Raw genomic sequence first — 9,570 nt, 5'->3', positions numbered from 1 at the left:
TTATTTGCTCATACTTCTAAGGAGGCTACATGGAACACATCAGTGATCATTTTGTCTCCTTAACCACACGTGTGGATAATAAGCATGTATTTCCCAGGAGTACACTGCTGTTTGGCTCTTGGAAATAATACTTAAACTCCCATAATTATCATAAATCACTTCTCCTGTCTTCCCACATTGACGTACATAAAAAGAAGTCCTTAAAGGAAAACTGTCACCCTGATCACCCACACTAAACCCAATACACTGGGTCATAGTGTGGATGACCAGGTGCCGTGGCTTTGGAGATATTGGCTGGCGAAGTTCCCCTTCTGAATTCAGGTAATTGCGCGCAGGAGGCGTGGCCCCGCCGGCTTGCCATCCCTGATATTTTCCGTCTCTTTAATCAGCAGTCCCCTTAATTAGCAAATTCATATTCTGCGACTCCACATCCTAGTGACGTGAGTCCCATGTCACGTGAGCGCTACGCTCTTTCAGTAGAGCACATGTGCAGGCAATTTACATATAGCTCTGACGTGATTGCTTTCAGCAGTCAGAGACATCATCATCATCAGGACAGGAGAGCTATATGTAATCTGTTGGCGCATGCACTCTACCGACAGAGCGCAGCGTTCACGTGACATGCGACTCACATCACTAGGACGTGGAGTCGCAGAATATGAATATGTTAATCTTATGTGATTTTCGCCCCAATATTTATTTTTAACAGCATGCAAAATTACTCAGGTCTCGGGATTTTCCAGGTTGAAGTGCGTGGAGACATAACCTCACTAGTCAGGTGATCGGAGGGAGTCTGTCCTGCTTCAATGGGTGAAGCGACCGCTGGGTGGGAGAGATTATTGTGCAACAGCTGTAGGCACCCTGGTTAGAAAACACTGGGTCTTTTGAAAGGATGCTGCTCATTTGTGCTACAATGGGTGGGGTGGCTGATGTTAGGGAGGGATGTAACTTCACACTTACAAACATGGAACTATGGGATGTGTAGTTTTAGAGACTGAACTCCAACAGGAAATACCCAGGTCACAAAAGGATAGCCTAGCAGGTATGTACTAAAATCACCTTATGGTGGATAATCCCTTTGGGGTTTGGAGAAAACATGGGGAGATCCATAGATCCGTTCCCTCACCAGGAACATATTTCCTTGCAGGTCTGACCATCTGGAGGCGGTGATGGGAGCACAGGTAGATCTTCTTTGAGACAAAGCTTGATACGATTCCGATGGACAACTTGTGGCTGATAGCCAGATTTCTATACTTCATATACATCGGACTCAGGGTAAGGTATGGCGATCACCGTATAGGGTTCTGTCTCCCAGATGAAGTCCAATTTGTGAGTTCTTGGGAATTTTTGTACCAGACCTTATCACCCAATTGAAGCGGTTTGGCGGAGCCATGATGGTTAGAATCCTCTTGTTTTCTCTGCTGAGCCCCGCCCATTTTCTTACTTACAATTTCTTTGGCTTCTTGGATCCTTCTCTGATGGTCAGAGACCTACTCAAGAGAGGGTTGCAGAGAGTTGTTGATCGGAGCAAAGCCGACTTGGTTTCGGCTTTGCTCTGCCCTTAGTTGGTTGCGGAGAAGCTGTTGAAGAAGGTCGAGTTGGGTCGGATGGCAGGGCCTTTTGAGGCACCTCCGTTGCCGGGTTTGCGGGTTTCCCCTCTGGGTCTTGTCCCCAAGAAGGAAGCTAATAAATTTCGGCTCATTCACCACCTTTCCCATCCGGTGGGGGAGTTGGTGAATGATGGTATCGATCCGGTGGTTTGCGCTGTCTCGTATACGTCCTTTGACGTGGCCCTGGTGTGAGTAACGTGTTATGGGCAAGGGGGGCTGTTTGCCAAGACGGACGTCGAGGCAGCTTTTCGACTGTTACCCATCCGGCCAGTTTTTTGTTGTTGGGGTGTTGTTTAGAGGGGTAGTTTTTTGTGGATCTCTGTTTGCCCATGGGATGTTTGGTTTCGTGTTCCTATATTGAGCAGTTTAGTTCGTTTTGGAGTGGGAGGTGAAGCGGGAGTCGCAGATTGACTCCGTGCTTCACTATCTGGATGATTTCCTGTTTATTGGTCTGGCAGGATCTAGAGTCTGTGCGATCCTGCTGCAAGTTATGGAGTGGGTGGCCAGTTGGTTTGGGGTCCCTTTGTCTCTGGAAAAAATGGAAGGTCCGGCGACGGTTGTAAAGTTTTTTGGAATAGTGATAGACACGGTAGCCATGGAATGCCGGTTGCCGGAGGATAAGCTCTCGGAGCTGAAGGCGGCGTTTGAGGGAGGTGCAGGCATTATTGGGCCGGCTTCATTTTGGCTGCCGTATTATGCCTATGGGGCATGTGTTTTTGCAGGCGCCTGGCGGCGGCAACGGCCGGGGTGGTGCGGTCGCACCATTTTGTTCGGCTGTCCGCTGATCTGCAGGCTGATTTGGGGGTTTAGAGGGAATTCTTGAGCCGCTATAATGGTCGGTCCGTGGTCATGGGGCGTCCGGTGTCTAGTGGAGAGTTGTGTCTGTTCATGGACGCGGCGAGGAGCTGTGGATTTGGGGCGTTTTTTCAGGGGCAGTGGTGTGCGGAGAGGTGGCCTGATGCTTGGCGTACGGCAGGGCTCACTAAGAACCTGGCGCTGTTGGAGTTATTCCCCATTGTTGTTGCGGTGGAAATTTGGGGGGAGTCGTTTCGCAATCGGAATGTTTGTTTCCATTGAGATAACTTGGGAGTGGTGCAAGCGATTAAAAGACAGTCGGCGAATTCTCCGCCGGTGGTCTGTTTGTTGCGTAGGCTGGTGTTGCAGGGTTTGGAGCTCAATTCTCGGTTTGTTGCCTTGCATGTTCCAGGGGTGGTTAACGATGTTGCTGACGCCGTCTCTCGTTTTCAGTGGGAGCGTTTTCGGGTGTTGGTGCCGGAGGCAGTGGAGCATCCGGTCCCTTGTCCCGCCTGGCTGTGGAGTTTGGTGTAGCGGTGGCGATGGGCCTGGTCGGCCGGTCTGTGAGTGGGGCTACTTGGGCGGCGTATAGTCGGTGGTGGGCGGATTGGGAGGCTCTGGTTGGGCACTTAGTGTTGGGGGAGGCAGTTTCAGAGTGGGAGGCGGCGATGTTGTTCTATATTTGTGGGGGTTTCCCCATCTGGGTTGGGTCGCTGCTTGTCGGCTCTTGCGTTTTGGTTTAAGGCTAGGGGGCTTCCAGACGTAAAAAATTTTTTCCTGGTGTGGCAGGCAGTGCACAGTTTTTCGGAAGGGGTCGGTGCGTAGGGATACATGCAGGCCGGTGTCATTCCGCTTGTTGTCCCAGCTGGGTGACCTGTTCCTGGGGTTTTGTGTTTTAGGATTTGAGGTGCTTTTATTTTGCCTGGCGTTTGCCTTGGCTTTTTTCGAGGTATTCCGGATATCGGAGCTAGTTGCTCTTACCAAGCGGAGGGCCGGTTGTGGTCGTCCTTTTCGGACCTGCTTCTCATTTGGTCCATATCGGGCCATGTGGGTGGCCAGAAAAATGTTGCATCGGACCCGGTCAGTGGCAGGCCTGAACAGGGCGCAGGCCAAGGTAAATAAGGTGGTGGGGCAGCTCGGGGCACGTAATGGTGGTTTTGTGGTGCGTCATAAGGATTTGGAGGCTGGTGATCCTGCTTTCATGGATGCGGATGGCGTCCACTTGAATGAGATGGGTATGGACCTCTGGCTGCTGGAGATTAAGGAGGTGGTGGAACGTGGCGTGATGTTTTGGCGGAATGTCGGCGATTAAGGGGTCACTCGCCGTTGTTCTGGCAGGGGCAAGAGAAGGATCTGGAGGCATTAGTGGATTTGATGAAGTTGGAGAGTAAAAGTGGGTGTGGATGGTACACAGCCTGGTGGTAAATTCCCTGCGGCCATGGGCCCCAGGGAGGGATTCTGGGCTCTGAAGTTGGTGCTCCTAGGCTAGGTGAGGTGCGGCTGGGAGTAAAGTAGGAGGCCCTATATGTACCGTTTGGTGGTGATTAAAGGTGGATGGTGCCTCTGAGTTCTTCTCCTGCTACGTGCTTTATGGTTCCTGAAAGGAGTCTGTTTATTATTATTAATGTATGACGTTCATACAAAGTTGTGGTTACAATGTTTTAGTAGTTTTTGTTAATAAAATTGGTCTGCTGTGGCCTTTGCACCAAAACACTGTGTTTGTCTTTATTTGGTGAAGGGGTGGAGAGGGGGTTGGTGGAGGACCAAGCAGCTAGTATCTCCCCCAGTCAGATCACTGAGCGATTTGCACACTGTCAGTACACTGTCAATACACTAAGCGACTGTCAATACACTGTGATAACCAAGGAGGGGAAGTGCGCTTTCCCCGGGCGCCGCAGACACCGCATCTCATTATCTATCATCTATCTATCTCATATCCAGGCCACCATCAGGGGGGGGGGGGGGGGGGGGGGGGTGTACAACCCATACACCTGTAAGGGGCCCGAAGTCTTTTTTTTTTTTTTTAGCTTGTCAGTGAGTGACTGTGTCTGTCACTCACTGACCGCTGGGGGCCCGCCACTGTACAGTGCTCGTTGACTGATTGACTGACTACATACCGTCCATCAATCAGTCAGAATCCTTTGAAAAAGGCAGCGGGCCCCCTCAAATGCTGGGCTGGCCCTACCGGGGGACATATGATGGGGCAACCAGTCTTGCCCCGTCACTAAACTGGTACTTACATCTGTCTGGGGGACTTGCTAGCAGAGGTGCGCGCAGTGAGTGACGTCATCGCAAGCGATGCAACCCCGAAGTCCGGCGCAGCGCGTGTGATGACGTCACTTATAGCGTGCACCTCCTCCAGCAAGTCCTCCAGGCAGATGTAAGTAGCGCAGGCCGTGTGAGTGAGTGTGTGTGTGAGTGTGTGTGTTTGGGGGGCTTCCTACTGTAATGTGGGGAATTTATGCAACACTACCTAATGTGGGAAATTTATGTTACACTACCTAATGTGGGGAATTTATGCTACGCTACACCTAATGTGGGGAATTTATTCTGCACCACCTAATGTGGGAAATCTATGCTACACTACCTAATGTGGGAAATTTATGTTACACTATCTAATGTGGGGAATTTATGCTACACTACCTAATGTGGGAAATTTATGTTACACTACCTAATGTGGGGAATTTATGTTACGCTACCTAATGTGGGGAAACTATGCTACACTACCTAATGTGGGGAATTTATGCTACACTACCTAATGTGGGGAATTTATGCTACACTACGTAATGTGGTGAATTTATGTTACGCTACCAAATGTGGGGAAACTATGCTACACTACCTAATGTGGGGAAACAATGCTACACAACCTAATGTGGGGAATTTATGCTACACTACCTAATGTGGGGAATTTATGCTAAGCTACACCTAATGTGGGGAATTTATGCTACGCCACACCTAATGTGGGGAATTTATGCTACGCTTCACCTAATGTGAGGAATTTATGCTATGCTACACCTAATGTGGGGAATTTATACTACTCTACACCTAATGTGGGGAATTTATGTTATGCTACCTAATGGGGGGAAACTATGCTACACTAACCAATGTGGGGAATTTATGTTACACTACCTAATGTGGGGAATTTATGCTACACTACCTAATGTGGGGAATTTATGCTACACTACCTAATGTGGGGAATTTATGCTACGCTACCTAATGTGGGGTATTTATGCTACGCTACCTAATGAGGGGAAACTATGCTACCTAATGTGGGGAAACTATGCTATGCTACCTAATGTGGGGGAACTGCTGCCCACCTAATGCAGATTAATGTGAGTTGCAGTGCAATTTTATGGCATAGTACTTTTTTTTGGGGGGGGAAGGGGGGGCCCAGGCACATTCTTTGCACAGGGGCCCTCCGCTGTCTGTGTCCACCCCTGGCACCAGGCATAGGCTGAATCCCTATATATAGGGGTGCAGCTCCATCCCCTGAAAGAAATCTCTCCCCCTGCCAGGCTGGTCCATCACTCCCCCCCCCCCCCCCCTTTCCCTATTTCTGTTTTCAAAAGAAAAAAAGAAAAAGTGCAGTTCACATGGCGCTTTTTTCATCACTTCTCCTGCCTGGCAGCACTGTGTGCGCCTTTAAGACGCACACAACATTCAATATGCGCCGGTGGATGGAGCGACAGGAAGGAGCCAGCAGCTTCATCCTGTCACTCCAGCCCGGGCTTCCTGTGTGGCAGCAGCTTAGCAAGAGGCAACAGGAAGCAGAGAAAAGAGGAGCGACAGCAGCTGCAGGGTAACAAAGGAGAGGTGAGTGACTTTTCTTTTCTTCATGCTATGAGGGGACAATATACGATGGGGGCAATATGAGGGGGGTAATATACAATGGGGGCAAAATGAGGGGCATAATATACAATGGGGTAATGTAAGGGGCATAATATACTATGGGGTAATGTGAGGGGCATAATAACCTATGGGGGCAATGTTTGGGCCTGCTAATCTATAGGGACAATGTTGGGGCCTAATACTATACAGCTGCACAGAGCGATCTAATACTATATGGGGCAGTGTAATACATATAGGGGGTTTGTATAGAGGTGAGGACTTTGCTGTAGCGAGGAGCCTCAAATGTTTCTCCAGCAGATTCGGTGAAGACGAGTTGTGATCGGGAAAAATCTTCATGATGACCCAGGAAAGATGGAGGAGAAACAGAAAAGTGAACGACTCTGATCAGAGAAGACGCCCCCGTCGTGAATATATAACTATAATGACTTATATGGTCTGCAGCACCTGTGTACAGCTCAAATCTACTCCTATATAGGGGTTATTAATCTTTTGTATAGGGGTTTTTATTCAATAACAATATAGCAGTGTTAGTCAGTGGCAATGGTGTGGTGGAATTATATGTCCCTTGTATTGTGTTGGTGTTAGTGATACTGGTCTGCGTATAGTGGCTTTTATTTCCTTACAGTATGGTGGTATTATTTAGTCACTCTAGAATTAATATGGAGTGGCAATATTATTTTAAGTTTCTAAGCCTGATACTAAGATAAAATCCAGTGTGTGCCACAGGGAGGGGAGGGGGGTTGAGCCCAGACTACAAGCTGTGTAAGGGGCCCTAAAATTTATGATGGCAGCCCTGCTCATATCTATCTCATATCCAGGGCCCTTGCCACCTAGAGCAGAATCTTAAAGGGGGTGCTGCTCCGTCCGCTGCAAGAAGGTTACTGTGTTCACACTGGACTCATAGAAGAGCACAGTGCTAGCTCACTCAGGTCCCCGCTTCCCGATAACGTGGGCAAGACACCCCTAGCCCGGGCTGGTAAAAGTGCGAAGAGCTTCTGCTGTGCACAGCGCTCCTGACTCAGTTCCTGCTTCCTGATAATGCGCGCATGCACCCCCTTACCCGCCCCGCCCCTGTTAACGATGGTGCAGCCCTTCCACTATACACTAGCACACTGCCAAAAATGTGACCTCCCACCCTCTGGGCCCCCCTACTGTTAATGAGGGAGCAGTAATCATGCTATGCAGCTCCGACAATGCTCTGTACATTGTTCTGTTCTGGTGTTGTAATTCAGTCACGGTATGGCGGTATTGTTCTGTTCCTGTATGGTGGTGTTATTCAGTCACGGAATGGCGTTGTATTTCAGCCATGGGATGGCGTTATTGTTCAGTTCTAGTATGGCGTTGTTATTCAATGGCGGTATTGTTCTGCTCTAGTATGGTGGTTTTATTCAGTCATTGTATGCAGTATTGTTCACAAATATACTCTGTAAGTACCTAAAGAGATCCTCTCTCTATACCATGTAATGGCATAAATGGTGACCACATAAAAAAGGTGAAATTTTGTGATGTGCGAACATATATGAAAATGTGGTTTTTGTAAGTTTGCAGAATTTTCATTTGCTGTCTGAACATGCCCTTAGAATTTAGGATTCAGAATCATCACTGTCTTTACACTCCTGGACCTACTAGATATGTGGTATCCCAGTACCGGAGTGCGTCCTGTCAGGTAAACATTGTTTCATGTGCCTGCACTAGGCCCTGCTGCTCAGGTGATGCTTTAATATTTGTTATGGTCTTTGTTAATTTATATTATTTTGTACTGTACCCTTAAGAAATGTACAGAATATCTGTAAGGAGGCATGATGCATAGTACCCATGTGACCCTGATTGCTCAATGGTAGGCCCCCTAGCTAGACCATATATAGTAGGGGGAAGGAGTTATTCAGTTTAGGAGTTTCGACAGTGTGAATGCAGAGCTCAGTGTAAGCTGCAGTGTGGAGAAGAGACAGCAGGAGTGCGAGATGATTCAAGGGAAGCCTAAAGTAAACCTTCAAGCAAGTGACTTCTGCAAGTGTTCCCCACCATGGAGGATTCAGAAATTTCTAATTGTAAGCATAATACCCGGTGAGTCGACGAGCCACACAGTGATAGTTCATACCCTGGCAGTGTATCATTAATTAGACACCATCAGAACACTAGTCAGCATGGGAGACCTCAGAATTAAGTCTAAAGTCCCAAGTAAAATACTACAAGTCACTCCAAGTCTACAGAGCTCCCAAGCTTTTATCTGCATCTTTTCTACTCTAATCTGTGTTGTGAGGATTGAAACATCTACTCCTGCCCCAGTAAAGACAGTTATCCGTAACCTGGCATTAGTGTATTTGTTATCCCGAGCCTGGCCCAGGAGAAGCTGTCCTATCCTCAGACTGTGTAGGTTAACTGTGCCCTTGCATCACGATCATACCCATACACCCTGCACACAGTACCCCATCATTGAGCGCCCCCGCCCTTCTTGGTGTGCACGAAAAGGGTAATTTCTAAGTGTGAGCTGCCGCCACAGATATACTGCCCCTCAAGTAATCTTTGCATTCTACTTTGTATTAATTTGATTAATATAGCAATTAACCCCTAGAGGACACAGGGCATACCTGTATGCCCTGGCTACCTGGTACTTGGCACACCAGGATGTACATGTACTTCCTGAGTCATCAGGACTATGAATTGGGCACAGGAGCTGCACTCCCTTTATAGACTTCTATTAGCTGCCGAGGACCTGCCGCTAATGACGGACATCAACAGTCAATATTGATCGTGGCATTTGAAGCATAAGAGCAGTTTTATGAGACCCATCTTACTACCTGTGGCACCATCATGGGGGTTCAATTAGTCATGATGGCAGCTGTAGCTCCACTCACCAGCTCCACAGCCACTCCAGCAAACGTCTTCTATGTTCTGCACAATAAAAGCAGTACAATAATAGAAAAGCATGTAAACACGGGTATCATCTTAATCATATTGACCCACAGAACAAAGAGAACATGGAAGTTTTACCGTTAGGGTACCTCTGTTAGAACAAAAAAAAAAAAAGTTGCAAACTTGCAGTTTCCTTTTCAATTTCCTGCCACAAATATTTTATTGGTTGCGTAGTTCGTTTTATGGTAAAATGAAAGGTATCATTACACAGTACAAGTACAGTACAAATGGAAAAAATAAGTAAGGTCTTTAACCCCTTAAGGACGCAGGACGTAAATGTACGTCCTGGTGCGGTGGTACTTAACGTGGGCGTCCGCCATTAACCCCTCAGGTGCCGGGATCAATACAGATCCCGGCATCTGCGGCAGTGCGCGATTTCAATGAACGATTGGATCGCCCGCAG

This window comes from Hyla sarda, chromosome 6, assembly GCF_029499605.1.
Source record: "Hyla sarda isolate aHylSar1 chromosome 6, aHylSar1.hap1, whole genome shotgun sequence".
Taxonomy (NCBI): domain Eukaryota; kingdom Metazoa; phylum Chordata; class Amphibia; order Anura; family Hylidae; genus Hyla; species Hyla sarda.
The sequence above is the reverse complement of the archived record's forward strand: the minus strand, read 5'-3'. Positions refer to the sequence as shown.